The sequence below is a fragment of the Ochotona princeps genome, chromosome 4 (genome assembly GCF_030435755.1).
Source record: "Ochotona princeps isolate mOchPri1 chromosome 4, mOchPri1.hap1, whole genome shotgun sequence".
Classification (NCBI taxonomy): Eukaryota; Metazoa; Chordata; class Mammalia; order Lagomorpha; family Ochotonidae; genus Ochotona; species Ochotona princeps.
The window spans coordinates 14,905,430-14,926,672 of record NC_080835.1 but is presented as its reverse complement, the minus strand read 5'-3'; the positions used below and the strand labels follow the sequence as shown (position 1 = coordinate 14,926,672).

Genomic DNA, 21,243 nt, shown 5'->3' with positions numbered 1-21,243 from the left:
CTTCCAGGCCAGCTCTGCGGAGTGTCAGTGCTATGGAGATGCCACGCTGCACTGTGAACCACATCCTGTTCCAAGCACCTCGTTGGCTATCCCTGCTAGTAACTTATACTTGGTCATTTATTGCTTTCCCCACTATAAGCTAAGCGTCATGAGGACAAGGAATTCATCTATTTGGATTCTAAAGTATCCCAAGCCCCTATTAAAAAAAAATACCTAACACATGCCTGGTGCTATGACTCGATGACTCATCCTCCCATTTCAGCACCGGGATCGCATATGAAAGTTGGTTCGAGTCCCAGCTGCTCCACTTCCCATTCTCGCTCTCTGCTTGTGACCTGGGAAAGCAGTAGAGGATGGCCCAAAGCTTTAGAGCTCTGAATCCATGAAGGAGATCCAGAAGAAGCTCCAGCCATTGTGGCTATCTGGGGAGTGAACCAGCAGATGAAAGATCTTTCTCTGTCTCTCTTTCTCTCGGTAAATCTGCCTTCCCCCCTGCCAAAAAAAAGTTAAAAAAAAAATACCTAGAGCATAGCAAACACTCCATAATGTCTGCTGAATGAATGAACCTTGTCGAAAAACCTTACGTGACAGGCGTTTCTGCAATGCCCCAATTCAGAAATGTTGGGATTGAAGCTCCCATACTGCAATTCACCTGTTGCAGATCTTTCATCCAGTAAGTAGTGGACCTTGGATATGAGCTCAGGAGTTACTCACTCCAGAAAGTATACTTTTGACCACAAGGTCAAGCCCAAGGGTCAGTGGAGCTATTTGTTTAGATACAGTCTCTCCCCCTGACGCCACGGGCCCCACCTCTGAGCCACAGATTCGGAACAGAGACCGTTCCCGAATTGTGCTTGTAGGAGCTTGAGGAGCTTGCCGTCTATTTAGACACAGAGCAAAACACTCACTAAACATTTTTTTGAAAGAGTTGTTTTTTTTTTTTATTAAAGGATTTATTTACTCTTTTGGATTTAGTTTCTTCATCTGCAAAATGAAGCTAATAATTATTTACTTGAGAGCAAAAGGCTGGATCTGTAATCCCACGAGTGAGTCCAAGGCTCTTGCAAGTTGTGAAATCACAAAATGGACTCACTTCCAACACTGAGAACGAGGGTTAGGTAGTAACGGGGCACACAGGCAAATAAGTCAGCCATTCAGCCCTCCATAAACGGGGACACGCAGGCAGACCCCGTGGTTCGGGGCCCGAATGTGCTGCGTGCTGGTTCTGTAACCGCTGGGCCCAGTCCTTCACCTCCGTGAGTCTGCCAGGGAAGTGAAGGTGATGCTTACACACTGCAGCATTCTTGCCAGAGAGAAAAAGTGAGATTAGCCATGCAAAGCAGTTAGGGAGCTCAAAAACAGAGAGCCAACTTCATGAGACAGGAGCAACAAACAGAAAAACTGAAAAAAATTAAAAATTGATTTAAAAAGAGTTGCGCTGTTTTGCAACTCGCTGTTTCAGAACCAGTTGTCTTGTTCTTCATATAAATTACATGGAAATATTTTCTCAATATATTTAAATGTACAAACAGTGGCCTTCAATGCCTTTTTTTTTTTTTTAAGATTTACGTATTTGTTGAAAGGCAGATTGACAGGGAGACAGGGAGAAGGAGATCTTCCATCTGCTTGTTCACTCCACAAATGCTCACAACAGCTGGGGCTGTGCCAGGCCGAAGCCAGGAGCCTGGGCCGCCATCTCGGCCTCCCAGGCACTTGTGCCATCATCTGCTGCTTTCCCAGGTGCATTAGCAGAGAGGCGGGTGGAAAGCAGAGCAGCCAGAACTCAAAAACCAGCCCTCCATTATGGAATGCTGGCACAGCATGCAGTGGCTTAATGCACTGGGCCACAACACAAATCCTTGCCTTCTTCTAAAACTTATCTTGACATCTAAGCATCATCTTTATGCTCATACGCTGTTTTACACTCCTTGGGGGGAGGACAGGAAATTGTTGTCTTAGAACTCATTGCACTGTGTGCTGCATATGCTTCCAGAATATTTCCTGCTGCTCAGTCCGTTCATGTTGTTACTGCCTCAGTTCTCACTACTGTCCTCGCACCTGCCTTTTATAGTTTTTTCCTCTTCTAATTTGCTTTGTACTGAGGAACTAGATGGCCAAACTTGTTAAAGATCTGAGTATAATCGGACCGTGTCACCAAAACCTTTAACTTAGTCACAGAAGCTTAAGTGTTTGAACTTTGCAAAATCTCTTTGGCCCACTTAGAGACTCACTGGCATTTAGACATTCAAGATTGTCCATGTTAGTTAATTTTTAAATGGACTCTCTATTTCTGTCTAGGGTACAGACACCTGGAAAGAAAAAAAATCTTCTCATTGTTCTCAGCATTGGAACTTTGTCCATTTGCAACTTGGTAACTAAAAAGGAACCTCCAAGTCATTGGTCTTTTGTTCTCAAAAAAACAAGTTTATCGGGTCCGGCGGCGTGGCCTAGCGGCTAAAGTCCTCGCCTAGAACACCCAGGGATCCCATATGGGCGCCGGTTCTAATCCCGGCAGCTCCACTTCCCATCCAGCTCCCTGCTTGTGGCCTGGGAAAGCAGTCAAGGACGGCCCAATGCTTTGGGACCCTGCACCCGAATGGGAGACCCGGAAGAGGTTCCTGGATCCTGGCTTCGGATCGGCGCACCAGCCCGTTGCAGCTCACTTGGGGAGTGAATCATCGGACGGAAGATCTTCCTCTCTGTCTCTCCTCCTCTCTGTATATCTGCCTTTGTAATAAAATAAATAAATCTTTAAAAAAAAAATAAGTTTATCACCACTGTACAGAGGAAGAGACGGAGACCTGGAGAGCAGCCAGCTTGCTCCAATGAGGCTGTGGTACAGCATGGCCAACGCATCTCTTTGATTCAGCCTCACTTTTCCTGTTAGGCAACAGAAGGTAGGAAAGCCATCCCTAATATGACTAAAACTTAGGAAAGCGAATGGGCCAGTGTGTTGGCTCAACTGGCTAGTCCTACACTTCCAACTGCTGGCATCCCATGCGGGTGCTGATTCTTGTCCCAGCTGCTCCACTGCCCATCCAGCTCCCTGCTTGTGGTCTGGGAAAGCCTTGGGACCCTGCACCCACATGGAAGACCCGGAAGAGATTCCTGGCTCCTGGCTCTGATGAAACAAATCTTAAAAAAGAAAAAGTTGTACATAGATCTATGCTGTGTTGGAAGTACCTTTTTTTTTAAGATTTGTTTTATTTTTATTGCAAAGTCAGATATGCAGAGAGGAGGAGAGACAGAGAGGAAGATCTTCTGTCCAATGGTTCACTCCCCAACTGACCCAAAGTGACACCAACGGTTGGTACTGTGCCAATCCAAAACAGAAGCCAGGGACTTCTTCCAGGTCTTCCACATGGGTGCAGGGTCCCCAGGCTTTGGGGGCCATCCTCCACTGCCTTCCCAGGCCACAAGCAGGGACCTGGAAGGGAAGTGGGGCCGCTGGTATTAGAACCAGCACCCATATGGGATCCCCGCACGTTCAAGGCAAGGACTTTAGCTGCTAGGCCACCACGCCGGGCCCAGAAGTATCTTGACTTTTTGATGTTTTAGCTCAAAAAAAATTTCTTTTAACATTTGTTTATTTTTATTGGAAAGTCAGACATACAGAGAGAGGAGGAAAGACAGAAAGGAAAATCTTCCATTCACTGATTCACGTCCCAAGCCGCCACAAAGGCCAGAGTTGAGCCAATCCAAAGCCAGGAGTCCCGGAGCCTCTTCTAGGTCTCCCATGTCCCAAAGCTTTGGGCCATCCTCCACTGCTTTCCCAGGCCACAAGCAGGGAGCTGGATGGGAAGTGGAGCTGCCGGGATTAGAACTGGTGCCCATATGGGATCCCAGCACGTACAAAGTGAGGACTTTCGCCACTAGTCTACTGTGTTGGGCCCTAGCTCAAAATTTTAAACACCATTCAAGCCAAACAAAACCTATCTGCCAACTACACTCTCTATAATAGCAAGTGTGAACCGATTCACTCCTATATGCTTCACAGCAACCTTTCTACTATAATGTTTATTCCTTAAGAACTAGCAGGAGGGCACGCAGTGGCTCAACCACCTAATCCTCTGCCTACAAGCGCCAACATCCCATATAGGTGCTGGTTTGTGTCCCAGCTGCTCCACTTCCCCTCCAACTCCCTGCTTATGGCCTGGGAAAGCAGTAGAGCTCAGGTCCTTGTGCCCCTGCACCCATAGTGGAGCCCAGAAGAAACTCCTGGCTGCCAACTTCAGATCTGCTCAACTCTGCCCATTGTGGCCATATGGGGAGTGAACCAGCAGATGAACGAACTCTCCCTCTGTCTCTCCTTCTCTCTAGAAATCTGCCTTTTCAATAAATATAAATAAGTGTTTAAAAACAAATAAATAAATAACTAGCATCAGGGACAGGCCTTCAGCCTAGCTGGCAAAACTCTCACATCCCACACCCGAGTCCCTAAAGTTCCATTCCTAGCTCCAACTCCTGGTTCTTACCTCCTGCCAGTGAAGAGCATGGTGGTAGGCCTAAGTAGCTGGGGTCCCCACCCACCACTTCAGAGAACTGGATGGAGTTCTTAGCTCCAAAGTTCGACTGAGCCCCAGCCATCACAGGCAACTGGAGAATAAACCAGCAGATGGGAGCACTTGTTCTCTCTCTCTCTCTCTCTCTTTCTCTCTCTCTCTCTCTCTCTCTCTCAAGGCAGGAAGGAGGCAGCAGTAACTAAGAGTCACCATTCTTGCCCTCTTGGAGATTACATTCTAGAAGGAAGACAAGTATCAGAGTTTAAACAAGTGCCCTAGAGAGAAGGTGAGGAACGGGAGTGGGAATGGGAGCTTGGCAGCTATGGGCTGCTGTCTGCAGGGGCCTGAATGGGGGCCTTGGCGGCTGTGTGCTGCTGTCTGCAGGGGCCTGAATGGGGGCCTTGGCGGCTGTGTGCTGCTGTCTGCAGGGGCCTGAATGGGGGCCTTGGCGGCTGTGTGCTGCTGTCTGCAGGGACCTGGGAAGGAAGAAAGCACCTCTTGTAAGGACCACCGACAGCCTCCCAGATCCTGGAGTCAGAGTGCTGTCCGCAAGAGGATGCTCACAGCTCAGCAGCAGCGAGGACCTACCTTAGAAGGAGCCTCTTGAGAAAAGTATCTTGTGCGGGAAACATGTAGCTGATGAGAGTGTGCTCCTGTATGTACTAGATGCCTTGATGGAAGGCACATCACAGGCCTCTATGGGAAGAAACAGTCTGGAAGCACAGAAGCAGTTAGGCGAGCGCAAATGCCAAGGTTCACGCCGGTTACGTACAAGGATCCTGTCCATCACCAGTGCCCTGAAGTACGCAACAGGGAGTATCATACACTGGTAAAGTTATTTAAAGAAAAATTGAACAGAAAAAATGAGACATGCATTAAAAAGAGAGTTGCTGCTTTGAATAATATGGCGAGCACTTGCCTTGCTGGTAAGATGGCGTTTGAGCAGAGATCAGGGGAAGTAAGAGCTGGGTAGAGGGGAAAGTGCATACAAAAGCCCCAGGCGAAAGCGTGTTTGACTTAATCGAGAAATAGCAAAGCTAGAGTGGCTGAAGTGTTCTGAGCAAAAGCTGAATGGAAGGACGTGCTGGGAGAGCAGTAACAAGAGCCCCTGCTATGCAGAACCCGGGAGGAAGCAATTTATAACTTTTTTAAAGATTTATTTTATTTTGGGCTCGGCGGCGTGGCCTAGTGGCTAAGGTCCTCGCCTTGATCCCATATGGCCGCTGGTTCTAATCCCGGCAGCTCCACTTCCTCTCTGTCTCTCCTCCTCTCAGTATATCTGACTTTGTAATAAAAATAAAATAAATCTTTAAAAAAAAAAAAAAAAAGATTTATTTTATTTTTATTGGAAAGTGAGATATACAGAGAGGAGGAGAGACAGAGAGGAAGATCTTCCGCCCATTGATTCACTCCCCAAGTGGCCGCTACAGCCAGAACTGAGCCAATCCAAAGCCAGGAGCCCCAGAGCCTCTTTCAGGTCTTCCACTTGGATGCAGGGTCCCAAGGCTTTGGGCCATCCTCAACTGCTTTCCCAGGCCACAAGCAGGGAGCTGGATGGGAAGCAGGGCCGCCCAGATTAGAACCAGCGCATGCAAGGACTTTAGCCACTAGGCTACCGTGCCAGGTCCTATTTATAACCTTTTCTGATTAAGTAGAAGTTTGCCCAACCCATGAGGCTAGGTAGGTGTGCAGGTGTGTAGGCAGGTGTGCAGGTGTGTCGAAGTCCGGCTCTCCTAATTCCAAACCCTCTTAAGCTGCCTGGGAAGCAGTGAATTGAGATTCCAGCATGTCCACTCTTCCAGCAGGTTGTGAGTCCTACACAGGCTTTGTGTCACCGTTTCAACCATCCAGAATACCAGTGAGAGAATTCTGGAATCTGACTTCCCAAAAGAGCCTGGGGTGTAACAATTTGAAAAGTCTGCACATTGTTCCTGATGTTGTTGCTTTTTAAAAATGTTTGGCTGCCGGCCCAGCGGCGTGGCCTAGCGGCTAAAGTCCTCACCTTGCACGCACTGGGATTCCATATGGGCGCCGGTTCTGATCCCGGCAGCTCCACTTCCCATCCAGCTCCCTGCTTGTGGCCTGGGAAAGCAGTCAAGGACGGCCCAAAGCCTTGGGACCCTGCACCTGCGTGGGAGACCTGGAGGAAGTTCCTGTCTCCTGGCTTCGGATTGGCTCAGCACTGGCCGTTGCAGTTACTTGGGGAGTGAATCACCAGACAGAAGATGTTCCTCTCTGTCTCTCCTCCTCTCTGTATATCTGACTTTGTAATAAAAAAATAAATAAACATTAAAAAAAAATGTTTGGCTGTGTCCTCACTGCTTTGCGTTTTTCTTAACATTTAAGATGTTATGTATAAGCCAGACAAATTTCAGGGTGTCAGGAGGGCTCACAATCATAGGGACTTAGTCTGAACGGCTCTGGTCATCTACATCTGAAGCACGAAGAGTGTCCCCACTACACAGTAGTTAAGACCTCGTGTCTTAACAGATGTGGCACCGTGTGTTAAACTGCCAGTTCACGTTCCAGCTACTCTTCTTCCTGTCCAGGTTTCTGCTGATGCATCCTAGGCAGCAGCAAAGGATGGCCAAGTGCTTGGGTCCCTGCCATCTATGTTGGAGACCCAACTGGAGTTCCATGCTCCTGGCTTTAGCTTGGCTCTGGCTGTTGCTAGCATTTAGGAAATGAACCAGTGGATAGAGTTCTCTCTCTCTCTCTCTTTTTCTCTCTCTCTCTCTCTCTCTCTCACTGTGGCTTTCAGATATATAAAAAATAAGTTAAAAAAAAAAAAAGGATCTTGCTTGGGATACTTGCATGCCATCCCAGCTCCACTCTGATTCCAGATTTCTGCTCTGGCACATCCAGGAAGGCAGTCAGTGATGGATTAGGCACCTAGGTCCCTGCCACCTATGTGGGAGCCCCAGATTGGGTTCCCAGCTCCCAGCTTTGCCAGGTGCAGCCTGAGTGCTGCTCCAAGCATCTGAAGAGTGAACCAACCAGTGGATGACCAGTCCTCCCTCCCCACTTCTCTCTCTCTCTCTCTTTCTCTCTTTCTCTCTCTGCCTCCCTGTCTCCCTTTGTGCGTGTGGGCGTGGGGATGACTGATTCCATGTACCTTTCAAAATAAATACATGTATGTGAGGGATGACAAAGGAAGCAACTTAGGCAGTTGGTGCTCAGTGGAAGGCGCTCCATCAGTGCAGGACCGGGGAAGGAACCCAGATACCCATGTGCCAGGTGTGCCAGGTGTGCCAGTTTGGGCTTTGTCTTAAAGAACACTTGTGCCTGAAAGAAACTGAGTGGGCTCGTCTGTTCCCCCAGCTTTTTGTAGGCCTGCCAGGTTAAGGGAGAGATAAGGATCAGGCTTCAGAGAACCTAACTTGTGTCATTTTCCAGGATGGAGGGTAACTGTCATTTGATTCACATTCTTATTCAAATAAGATGAGTGATTCACTCACTTTACAGGCAAAGAATCCTTTACCAGGAAAACCAAACTGAAAAACAAAGCTAAGGACTTTAAGGAACAGTAACTGTTAACATCAATTTCCTTTCCCATCCAGTCCCCCCAGCAATTCAAACACTCTCTTTCCTCTAAACTGCCTTTCTCTTACCCACACATATACATATAATTATAGCCACGACACATCAGACTTACCCACAGAAAACAGGAAATGGCAGGAAACACAAAGGTGGATTCATCTGGAGAGATGCGTGTGTTTGTCTTACCTCCTTTCTGCTTCTGACTGTGTGTGTTTCGTGAGCTGTTTTTTTAGTTGATGGGTAGCCATAAATCCATCAGTGTTGGGAGAAGCGAGTGGATGCTGCTGTCGTCTTTATAAACCTGCCCACAAAATCACCAGGGACAGCACACCCACTCATGCACCAGCAACAACCAGACAACTTAGATGGTTGATTTTTAAAATTATTTTTAGTCTGTCTTGGTTCAGCTTACCCTCAGTGATTAACCCCGCTAGCCACGGCTTCTGTTTATTTGGAAAAGAAGGAAAATGTATTTCAAGTGAATCAAATGCCTGATCTATTCCACTTCCTGTTTATTCTCTAGTTGCGTTGGAGAGTGGAACGCTCAGAGAAGCAATCACTTCTAACAGTGTTGTGTTTTTCTTCCTTTGACATGTTTTCATACATCTCCATTAGACAGTTTTTCTGACAGCTTATCAAATTCTATCACAACTCTCAGTTTGATTTTAAATTGGAAAAGAAAAGGTAGTTGAAGTATTTTACATAAATTAAATGTGCTTTTCTCTTACTAATATGTATCTAGTTGTTAACAGTGTAAATATAGGCTTCTCCGTGCTTCAAATGTTGAGTGTTGTTGTTCCTTCTCTTTTCTCCCCGACATTTGCAGGAATACACTAACAATGGAGAGGGCATGGCAGGCTGTTTAGGGGTCGGCAAGGACAACTGGAACCAGATAAGCCCTAGAGCCAACATAAAAGAAAAAAAAAAGAGTTAGGACAGCTACTGATAGCTTTAAATATCAACAGCAATACAGGGATGCTTAAAAGTCTGTGGGAAGGGCTTAACACTGTAGCCTAATACCTAAAGTCCTCACCTTGCATGCACTGGGGATTGTGTCCAGCTACTCCACTTCCCATCCAGTTCCCTGCTTGTGGCCTGGGAAAGCAATCGAGGACAGCCCAAAGCCTTGGGACCTTGCATCCGCATGGGAGACCCAGAAGAAGTTTCTGGCTCCTGGTTTCAGATTGGCTCAGCTCTGGCTGTTGTGGCCACTTGGGGAGTGAACCAGCAGAAGGAAGATCTTTCTGTCACTCCTCTCTATAAATATGGTTTTCCAATGAAAATAAATAAATAAATAAATCTTTTTTTAAAAGTTTTTGGGGAAAAAAGTTGAGAGAGAAGTCTATTTAGGTACAAAATATTGAAATCCATTCATGGCCTTTTCAAAATACACATGTTCTGGGGCCCGATGCGGTAGCCTAAGGGCTAAAATCCTTGCTTTGAACACACCAGGATCCCATATAGGCACCAGTTCTAATCCCGGTAGCCCCGCTTTCCATCCAGCTCCCTGCTTGTGGCCTGGGACAGCGGTCAAGGACTGCTTTGGGACCTTGTGCCCATTTGGGAGACCTGGAAGAAACTCCTGGCTCCTGGCTTTGGATTGGCTCAGCTCCAATCGTTGCAGCCACTTGGGAGTGAACCAGCAGATGGAAAATCTTCCATCTGTATATCTGTATATCTCTGTATATCTGACTTTCCAAAACATATATCTATATACATATATATCTTTAAAAAAAATAAAAATGCACATGTTCTGTGAACTGTTGAAGACCCCAAGTATTGATAGATTTCCAAATCCTAGGAATTCACTGTACTAAGGTGTTAGAACTGAGGCTGAGACCCCAGGGAAGACTGGCAGAAAAGCAAAGGACGTGTCCGGGGCCAGCCTGCTTGCTGGAGAGAGGCCTTGCGTTGGAACAAGAGGGCTGGGTCGGACCCTGGCACTGCCCGCCACTGACTTAGTGAGTCTGTCCTCTGTGGAGTCTCACTTTCCCTGTGTATAAAAGAGGAGCCAACACTATTATTACACTCTCCGCACCCCACAGGCTTCTTAAGGGGGTCAAAAGCAGTATGCACGTGCTAGGGGCTCGGCGTCCATATGCAGTCTCTCTGCTAATAGCAGCCGTCAGCGCTGCTAAGAGTGACAAGGTAGAGCCTGGCACTGGTGATGCCTTGGCCTTCCGTCTGGGAAGGTGGAGTGCAACTGCCTTGGGGCAGGAAGTCTGTTACTCATCAATAAAGAACAAAGGCAAGATATGATAATCGTGAGATAAGGAGGTGAATTGTTCCAGCCACCCGCTAGCTTGAGCTGCTAGAGAACTGGGAGAACTGAAGTGAATTGTGCCTTTTGTTGAGCAGGTGCCTCAGGTAGCAACGGTGGATACTGTTTTTGACTGCCTACCTCCTGCCATACGCTGCACCTTAATTTCCCTCCAGTCCAAAGCTCTCTGTGCTGAGTGTTAGCAACATCACTACTCACGCGATTGTTGTCCTTAATAAGCACTTTTATTTATTATTATTGTCCCCTCTCATTTCTCATGGGCCTACCCCATCAGAAAGTTACCCCATCAGTAAGTTAGCCCAGGATCCCAGATTTTGACCTGGAATGGCTGAGTTGGAAGTGCCATGTGATCTGAGGGGGGAGGTGATTGGGACCGCGGTTTGGAAGCTTCTCCATTGTAGCTCTCTGGAGAGCTCAGGCCTTCCCTCCCTGTCCCCATTAATGTGCGTGAGAGCCCCAGAAGAGGTGGGTGGATAAGAAAGGTTTTTTTCTTCACATCATATATGAGGGATCTTCCAAAAGTCCACATAAAATTAGGTATTATGAAGAAACTTTCCATTTTTCAACAAACTTGACTTTTAATTCTGTCTTTCTCAAACTCTATGAAGTCCCCTCATACTGAGGTTCCTTAGACGATTTCCCTTTAAAAAATAGATTTGTCATGCATTTTTATTTATTTATTTTATTTGAGAAACAGTCACAGACAGAGAGCACCCATCTGTTGGTTCACCCTCTAAATGCCCACAACAGCTAAGACTGGGCCAGCTCGAAGCCAGGAGTCAGAAACTGCCTCCAAGCCTCCTAACGGGCCATCACTGGCTGGCAGGAAGCTGGGGTTAGGCCCCGAGCTGGGGTTCCAGCCCAGCCTCTACAACATGGGATATAGGCACTGCAGCCAGCATCGTGACCCCTAAGCCAAATGACCCACCCCTAGATTTCTGTTTTGAAAATATGTATCTCTTTAAAAATTATGTGCTCAACTCTCCTGTGTTACACCTTCCCTTATAGGGAAAAAGCTGGGGCCCAGAAAAGATGGGCCAGAGGAAGGGAATCATCCCAGAGCTCTGATGAGGTTCTTAGCTTATAGTGTGATGTGTCTCTGTGGCAGACTAGATCTTCCCCCAGGCAGAAAAAAAATTGAAACCATCATTCTAGCCATAAAAACCCATCCAAAGACATCTAAAATACACTTCTGTTACAAAGGTTGAGTGAGGTGTTCCAGAGACCCCTCACAGGGAGGCCAGGAGGGACAGAAGTTGACTTCCCATTTCAGCTCCATGCCTGTTTAGCCATCCCTGTTCACTTCCCCGAAGAGTGGATCTCCAGAACTCGCCACGGCTCCTGCTTCCTTCCTTCCTGCAGGAGAAGTCGGCCTTGGCTCTGAGGGGTCTGTTTTCAAGGGCACACCCTATCCTCTGCCTGTGAATAGAAACGGGATGTGGGAACCCCACGACTACCACCACCACCATCCCCATCCCTCCAGGAAGCTGCGGGAGCCTGTGAGTGAAGGTGCAAGTGCTGTGGGCTTGGGTAACTTCCAGGGTGGGCCGCTGCACTCTCTGGGAGGGAGTCTGTAGTGCCAAGAGCCTGCTCTGCATCTCAGGGTCCACAGCTGCCCCCTTATTCCCTTACTAAGTGGACAGGAGCCTGTGCCCAGGACAGAGTAACCAGCCCCATCACCAATGGACAGAGACTTTCTCTTCTCTGCCATTGCTGCCTCCGTGCCCAGTGCCACAAGCCATCCACCCCAGGCAGGGGCACCCTGTTATGTTTCTTTTTGTTTTTTTGAAAGATTTATTTATTTTATTTACAAAGTCAGATATACAGAGAGGAGGAGAGACAGAGAGGAAGATCTTCTGTCCGATGATTCACTCCCCAAGTGAGCCGCAACGGCCAGTGCGCGTCGATCCGGAGCTGGGAACCTGGAACCTCTTCCAGATCTCCCACGTGGGTACAGGGTCCCAATGCTTTGGGCTGTCTTCGACTGCTTTCCCAGGCCACAAGCAGGGAGCTGGATGGGAAGTGGAGCTGCCAGGATTAGAACCGGCACCCATATGGGACCCCGGGGCATTCAAGGCGAGGACTTTGGCCACTAGGCCACGCCGCTGGGCCCAACCCTGTTATGTTTCATGTCATCAGAGTGCTCCATGACAATGACCTTCCTCCAGGATAAAGCCTTGCCTTGGACCTCCAGTTCTCAGTGACCCCCATCGCTGCAGACCGAGCCTCTGGTTAGGCCCTGCAGGTGTCTGGACGTTGCCCACGACCCTGACCAGGGCTGTGTGTGCCATATATGATCCCGAAAAGGGTATTGTCAGGTTCTGATTGGAGGTGCCCTTTTCTTTACATTGGTGTCTGGTAACATATGTTTTCATTTGTTATAAACATTCCCAGGAAATTGTTCCTATGCCTGATTTAATACTTGGCCTAGAACATACAAGAGTACTTCAAAAAGTAGATAAAGGGCCAGGAGGGACGGCTGCACCTTCCAGTGCTGGATTCCCATATGGACGCCCCACTTCCCATCCAGCTCCCTGCTTGTGGCCTGGGAAAGTGATCAAGGAAGGCCCAGAATCTTGGGACGCTGCACCTGTGTGGGAGACCTGGAGGAAGCTCCTGGCTCCTGGCCTAGCTCCAGCCACTGAGGCCATTTGGGGAGTGAGCTAGCAGATGGAAGAATTTTCTCTCTGTCTTTCCTTTTCTCTGTAAACCTATCTTTCCAGTAAAAATGAATAACTCTTTTTCTAAAAGTTGGTAGAAAATTGTTCGTTATTTTTCTTTTATTTTTTTAAAATTTATTTATTATTTTTAATTCATTAATTACATTGTATTATGTGACACAGTTTCATAGGTACTTGGATTCTCCCCATTACTTTTCACTTCCATTTTTTTCCACCAACTTTTTGAGGTACCCACATACATATACCAGCCAAATAGAAATGAGCTAAACACATTTCTCACTAAGTGTTGGGCCGCGTCATCATAAAGCACACAGCGGAAGTCTGGCTTTCTGCCCCATTCACAGCATGCTGCCGATGCTCTAGGGAATAAGAAGTTGGCAAGGGTACTGTTAATAATGACCCAAGCGCTTATACCAACAGGTGCCACTGGAAGCCACTGCTTCTCATTTCTGTCAGTAAACTAATTACCATTTCCCTGTCTGCTTACGATGGAAAACAACAGCAATGCCAACAGAAGAACACGTAAAACACAGCCCGCCCTTTCGGGCTCGTTTGACAGGCACGTGGGCCTAGGAGGTTCATGGCCTTCCCGTGACCTGCAGTGCCCGGTGCCACAGCGAGGGGAGGCTGGCAGACGTCCGCGCTCCTTCCCTGGCCCTGGCCCCTCCCCGCAGAGCAGCACGGAGGAGTATTTGCTCAGCTGCGGCCTGGGCACACAGCCTCAGTGCCCTGAGGCTAGGAAGGGGTCCTGTGGTCAGGGCCAGAGCTATCTCTGTCCTTCCCAGCATCTCCTGGCACAGCAGCCCAGAGGAGGGCAAGTGTCATTTAGAATGAGCCTTCACAGCCCTGCAGAAAAGAACATCAAAACAGTCACGGTTGGAAATTGGAGAGTCCACTCGTGGGCTGTGGTATTCACAGCCAGCCAACTCGAGGCGCTTCCTGCCTCTGGGGCTCCCCGTGGCGTGGTGGCATCTCATTATCTCCAGCCAACACCCCGACACTCACACGGTGAGTTCAGATCAAGCCCTCAGTCTCATCTCTCGGACGCTGAGAGCTTAAAAAAATAAAGCCTCACTTGGGCTTTGGAGCTGCCTTTCTCTGAGTAGGAACTGAAGAGATCCCAGTTTCTTCCAGCTGTCAGTCCTCGTCTTTGGTGACAACACTGTGACCCTGGCAGAGGCACTGTGTCCCAGGAAGAGTGGCAGCATGGGAGTCTGTAACCTCATGTCACCACTGTTCTTGTTTCTTTTTTAAGATTTATCTTATTTCTATTGTGAAGTCAGATACACAGAGAGGAGGAGAGGCAGAGAAGGTCTTCCATCTGTTGATTCATTCCCCAAGTGACTGCAACTGCTGGAGCTGAGCTGATTTGAAAACAGAAGCCAGGAGCCAGGAACTTCTTCCGGGTCTCCCACGCAGGTGCAGGGTCCCAAGGCTTTGGGCCGTCCTGGACTGCTTTCCCAGGCCACTAGCAGAGAGTTGGATGGGATGGGGATGCTGGGATTAGAACCAGCGCCCATATGGGATCCTAGCGCACTCAAGGTAAGGACTTTAGCTGCTAGGCTACTGTGCTGGGCCCCACCACTGTTCTTCTAAGCAAATCACGGAGACCACACAGTAGTCTTCCAGGAAGATGGAAAAATGTCTTAGCCACCCCCACCAAACCCCAGAGGCGAGGGGTGGGGGGAGGGTCTGCCACAGGAGGACAGATGAGATGTACAAAAGACACCCTTGGTTTCTTACAAAGGAGAGTTTGTTGGCCCCCTTGGATATACTGGGACTCAAGGAGTTCTAACTGCCTGAATTTTCGTAGTTAAAATAACCTCATCCATCACTCTGTGGGATCAGAGTGGAGGTAACCAAGAAACGAGTATCTTTAGTCAAGGTGCTGCTTTATCTGGAAAGCAAAGGTATTTTACATACAAGTTGTAACAGAGATAAAGTGAATTTCTACACTATCAAGCCTTGGCTTCTCCTGGTTCTCATAGTGAAACTGGTACCCATCGAGCCGCTGAGCAGGACAGGGGAGAGAAGGTTATAGAAGTCAGCAGGCCCATGTCCTGCTGTGACTTGCTGCACCTTGTGGAGGGAAGTTGTACCTGCCAAACAGAACACTGTCCACCCCAGCACTTTGCGGCCTTGACCCTCACACCCCCTTCAGGCTGCCACAATTCCTCGCAGACCTGGAGCTGTCCCTGTCTCTCTGTTCGCACGGTGACAGTACTTGATCCCCATAAACACTGAGGCAGGTCATATTATTTAAAAAAGAAAAAAAATTTATTTTCATTGGAAAGGCATATTTACAGAGAGAAGAGACAGAAAAAGATCTTCCAAATGGTCACAATGACCAGAGCTGAGCTGATTTGAAGCCAGGAGCCCCAGAGCCTCTTTCGGGTCCTCCACATGGGTGCAGGGTCCCAAGGCTTTTGGTCGTCCTCAACTGCTTTCCCAGGCCACAAGCAGGGAGCTGGATGGAAAGTGGAGCAGCCAGGATGTGAACCGGCGCCCACATGGGATCCCAGTGCATGTAGGTGCAAGGACCCGTCCACTAGGCCATCATGCTGGGCCTAGTGAGTCACACCTTTATGGCAGGAGAGCCAAGGCTCTGGGAATTTACATAACTTATCCACTACCTTGTCATGATGGAAAGAAGTGGGACCAGATTTTGAAGCCAGGCCACCTGATTGCCAAGTCTGCAGCACTGGGCACTAACTCAGTTTCCCTGCCCAGCTTCCCCGCCCTGTTTACTGGGGGCCTCCCTGAAGGGTATCTGACCTTACCTAGGGACTGCCAGTCCTGTGGTGTGAACAGTCCCCGGTGTGAATTGTCCTGTCTTCAGAAGTTGTCCACACACCAGCTGGATCCCACCTGCTAGGGGAGGACTTGTATGGGCCTCAGGAGCAGCTCAGCCCGCTTCCCGCCTGGGTTGACCTCTCTGAGCCCTGGTTGTTAGCATTCTCAAATAAGGATAACAAGGATTAGCCGGGCACTGAGGTCAGGCAGGCTCTGTGCTAAGTGTTGTCAGTTCATCCCCGGCAGTTCCACACGTGTACTGTCATTTTGCAGATGAGAATATTGGGGCACAGGGAGCTTAAAGGCGCAGTCGTTTGCGGAGCTGAAGGCCAGAGGTGGACCCAGACAGCCTGACTGTAGCTCACACTCAGACACAGCGCTGGGTTGTGCTGTGCTGTGCTGCCCCTGGAGCTGACAGGCTCAACAATGTAAAAACTGCTGTTGGTGCAGAGCCAGGCACAAGGCTGGCGAGACTACCACGGGCTGAGAGAAAGAATGCTTAACAGTTCTGGCCACCCACACAAAGAGAAGCTCCAATTTGTGGAGAGGCTTCTGATTTTGATCTTACACCAAAGGCTTCTTATGTCTTTGCCTTTGAACTTTCGGGACCTGTTGGCTGGAGCTGTCTTAATTGTTGGGGGGATTCCTTTAGAGAAGACGTCTGTTAGTACACACTGCTTACCTTCTCTGCACCTGCCAGGATGCAGCGCGGCTGGCAGGTGGGTGAGGATGAAGGATGGCTGGGGCGAGCCAGCACACAGGTGTACTGCTCCCACCCTCCCCACCCCCAGCCCAAGCCGCCGCCTGGAGCTGCCGTCTTTCCTGTTGACAGTAATTAGAACCTTTCAGACTCCATTTTGTACACGAAAACTCCCAGTTCCCTTGATTTGTCTCCTTGATCCAGTTCACCTGGAACTGTTTAGTTCCTGACTTGTGTGTGGAGGGGAAAGCGGGTTCTTAGGCCTCACACATCATGGCTGATGAAATCAAGGTGCTGAAAATGTTAGCTGGGTTAGGATCCCAGTCCTACTTCTTTTTGGTTGTTGTCGTCGTTGTTAAGATTTATTTATTTTTATTGGAAAGTCAGATATATGGAGAGAGGGAGAGACAGAGAGAAAGATCTTGTATCTGCTGATTCACTCCCCAAGTGGCTGCAATAGCCGGAGCTGACACGATCTGAAGCTAGGAACTAGGAGCTTCTTCTGGGTCTTCTGGGTCTCCCGCGCAGGTGCAGGCTCCCAAGGCTTTGGGCCGTCCTCAGCTGCTTCCCCAGGATACAAGCAGTGGATGGGAAGTGGGGCCACCAGGATTAGAACCGGTGCCACATCAGATCCCAGCACATTTTAGACAAGGACTTTAGCCACTAGGCTACCGCACCAGGCCCCCAGTCCTACTTTTTAAGCATGCATACTTTGAATCTGTGAAAGATGTGAAGTGGGGATAACAAAAGTGAAGACTAAAAGAGGTAAAACCCTAGGACAGGCCCTGACACAATGGCTCAGTTGGTTCAATCCTTACCTTATAAATGCTGGGACCCCATATGGGTGTCGGTTTGTGTCCTAACTGCCCAGCTTCCTGCTTGTGGCCTGGGAAAGCAATCAAGGACAGCCCAAAGCCTTGGGACCCTGCACCCATGTGGAAGACCAGAAGAGGCTTCTGGCTCCTGGCTTTGAATCAGCTCAGCTCAGCTCATTTCTGTACGTTGTAGCCACAGATGGAAGATCTGTCTCTCTTCTCCATAAATAAATCTTGGAAAAAAAAAAAAAACCCTAAGAGAACAGAGCCTGGCCCTTAGTAAGTGCTCAGTAAATCCTGGCTGCAAGTGTTCTTAGCAAGCCTCTGCAGCCCTTGGTCCACTGCCCTTCCTGCCCTGTCCGGGACCTTGCTCTAGAAAAACAGGTGGCCTCCCTGCCGCAAGCCTCCTCTGGTCCCTCTAAGTTTCCACGTCCTTCTCTGTGAAATGAAACTGGGACCAATGGAGCCTACTTCATCAGGCTGCTGGGAGGCTGAGTCCGTTCAAGTGCCGAGCGCGAGAGCATAAGAACTCAGTGAAGATTGTTCACTCTCACAGAGCCCAAGAGGCTGCCGGGAGTAGGCTGTGGAGATGGTGGGGAACACTCTGGGAACCAGAAGACACAGCTAAGGCAGGAGCAAGGGGGGCAGGAGTACCCGAGTGTGGGCCCCCTGCCTCCCCATCACTGCCACGCTATGCCCACCATGGAGGCGGCACGTGGTCAGGCTAAACAGCTGAATCCTGTGGGAAAAGGTTTGGCTCTGACAGCCTGCAGGGGAATTTCAAAGGCAGAAACGCTTCTCGGTGTTCAAGCCCCCAAACTCAGCAAGAGACATCTTCCTCTGCACCTTGTATTTGCCCCCTGGATGCAAAACGCCAAGCAGCTCCCACTGTGTGCTGGCGCTGAGTTCTAGACATGTGGCTAAGTGCTTCACAAACACCATCCTTGTTTTTTAGGCTTGACTTCCACCCTGAAGAGCAGGTATCAGCATCCTCATTTTACAGGTGAGAAACTGAGCTGCAGACACAGTAAGCAGTTTGCCCAAGGCTATAAAGCTGTCACGCTGGAGAGCTGAGATTTGAAGCACAGCCTGTGGAGTAGAAAAGAGACAGCTGGCGCACATCCATCAGTCTCCTGGTGGTGGTTTCTTATTTTTAATTTCACACACTGGGTCAGGGGATGTTGTTTGGTAGTTAAGAGATCACTGGACCCATGATCCCGCATTGGAGCAGCTGGCTTCGCAAGAGCTGACTCCACTCCCAGTTCCAACTTTGTGCTGATGCGCACCTTTGGGAGGCCAGCAGGTGATGGCCCAAGTCATGGTTCTACAACCCACAGGCGAGATGAGCACAGAGTTCCCAGCTCCTGACTTGGCCTGGTCCAGCCCTGCCCATGGGCAGGCATTCGGAGAAGGAACCAGCAAGTGGAAGACCTTTCTGTCTTCTCTCTTTCTGTTTCAGTGCCTTTTCAAATACATAAATAAATGAATGGAGTTTTAAAAAAGGAAAAAGAGGGGGCGGGGCCTGCCTGGTGGCCTAGTGGCTGAAGTCCTCATGTTGCAGGCACCAAGATCCCATATGGGTGCCAGTTCTTGTCCTGACTGCCCCGACTCCCATCCAGCTCCCTTCCTAGGCCTGGGAAAGCAGTCAAAAACGGCTTAAGCCCTGGGACCCTGCACCCATGTGGAAGACCCAGAAGAAGCTCCAGGCTCCTGGCTTCATATCAGCTCAGCTCCAGCCATGGCGGCCACAAAGATCTTCCTCTCTGTCTCTCCTCTCTATATATCTGAATTTTCAGTAAAAGTAAATAAACCTTCAAAAACAAACAAACAAACAAAAAAGCAGTCAGACGTTCCATCTGCTGGTTCACTCCCCAGCTGCCCGCAATTGCCAAGGCTAGACCACCAGACCAAAGATGGGAACTGAGAACTCAGTCTGGGATTCCCACGCGGGTGGCAGGAGCCCAGTTACTTGGTCATCCCCTGCTGCCTCCCAGGGTGTGCGTTATCAGAGAGCCAGGGCTGGCAAACAAGCCAGGCACTGTGGTGTGGCTTCACTGCTGAAGCCTCCACCCCACCCCGTGTGCTGATTTGGAAACAGGTCTTCCCACTTGCCCTCCTCCCCATCCTCTAAGTGCTACATGCCCTTTCCTTGAAAGGCCCTGGCCTTGATCTTATCTGGCCACCACTTCAATGCAGTTAGGACTGTTCCCCCACCGCAATTAAAAGTTGTTTATTTGCTTGTCATTTCGTCCATCTCTTTGTCTATTTTGCTCACTCAGCATGTAGGAGAGTCAGGTCCCCTCCCCAAAGCGGTGAGCAGGATGAGTTTGTGTTTGGGACATTTTGAAGAGCGTTTTATTGCATGAAAGAAGTTCAATATGTGGTGTTTTTGTATGTTTGTAAGTTATTCTCTTTTGTCTTTGGGAAGCATGTATTTGAAGTCAGTAAACTAGAAAAAAACACAAAAACCTGAAATTTGGAGGATGGGTGGGCTCTCGAACCAGGAGACTGGGCATCCTCACCGTGGTCTTTCCCTACGGACTACGGGAGTTCGAGAACTCTGTCTCCCCACTCATTTTTCCTAGCCTGTTTCTCTTCCCAAGGATATTTTGTAGGTGAGTCTGGAGTTCAGTGTCAAGTCTTGTGAGACACTCTACCCTCCCCGTCAGCGTGGTATCAGATATGTCCACCAAAGTCCAGCCCAGAAAAAGTAGCAGAAATCCAATGGTAGGGCTTTCCTCTATGCGCTCCTTATCATCAAAGACAGAAACAAAGCACTCGTGTGACTGTGCAAGTTCCCTAGCGACAAGTGAAGAAACAGATCAGCTTCCCTGGCTTTTCTCCCATCATCCCTTTGCCTCGCCCACCCGGTGCTCACCCCAAGGCTCTGTGACCGTGAGCAGCCATCCCACTCCCTCCCGGGAAGAAGAGAAGGCCCTCCTGCCCTGCGGGGCCCAGGGTCAAGCGAGTGAGGAGAGGAAGCGCACACCCCATAGCGGCCAAACCCAAGGCCGCAAAAATCCGTCTTGCCCCGTTGACCCTGGCTGACGCTGAGTCTCTGCCCTTGGTGTCCCGCCGGTCCATGTGGTTAGTCTAACTCTGCCCCCACCTTGCGTTGAGCTTTGATGAAAAACTAGTAGGAACCCAGGCCTGTCCCTAGAGGTTTTTTTTTTTTTTTTTAAACTTGTCTTGGAAAAAGCATCAACCAAGCTAGCAGGGGCAGGAGAAGAGGATGCCTGTGGCTTGGGCTGATTCAGGTCCCAAGAAACCAAGAGCCTGTGATCATCATCTTCGTTCCCCAAATGTCGCCATGCCCTCTGGATCCCCTTCTCCCAGTATTAGCCTGGAATTGCATCTGAAATGGCTCTGCTGCGCGTGTCCAAATGGCCGCTGCCTGGCTGATGTGAAACCTTTTGGCTTTATACATGCAGTAATAAAACGCTTAGGCACCCGTGTAAATCTCCCCTCCTGGGCTCCTGAGCGGCCTCCTGGGGATTGTCTCTGCTTTGTCTGCTGGACCTCAGAGCCTCAGCTCTGGACTCTCTCATTAGCCCTGTCTCCGGGTACCAGGGACCTTTGGGTGGTATGACTTGGCAGGCCTGTCTTGGCTGCCTGTGATGGGGTGCCCAGACTCGTGTGCAGGCATCCAGCCGAAGCGGCCAGCTACAGTGCTGGACAACAGGGTAAGGTTTGTAGGTTTCTCTGCTTTCCTTACACTGTTGCCTCCAGGCACACCGTGGATGGTCTTAGAATGCTCCCATGCCAGAGACTCGCCACAGGGTTGATCCACTTTGAAATGCCTCATTCTTCCAGACTTGTGTATACAAGGAAAACCAAGTGGACACGTTGATGAAGATCCCACCTTCTTTTTCTTCTTCTTTTTTATGATTTATTTATTTTATTGGAAAGTCAGATGTAAAAAGAGAAGGAC

At 49.1% G+C, this 21,243-nt stretch overlaps 1 protein-coding gene across 1 annotated transcript in view; it reads left to right on the top strand.

Moving 5' to 3' along the window:
- CSTPP1 (centriolar satellite-associated tubulin polyglutamylase complex regulator 1) overlaps positions 1-21,243 on the top strand; it is a 204,622-nt gene that overhangs the window by 163,512 nt on the left and 19,867 nt on the right. The gene's annotated exons all lie outside the window — the stretch shown is intronic.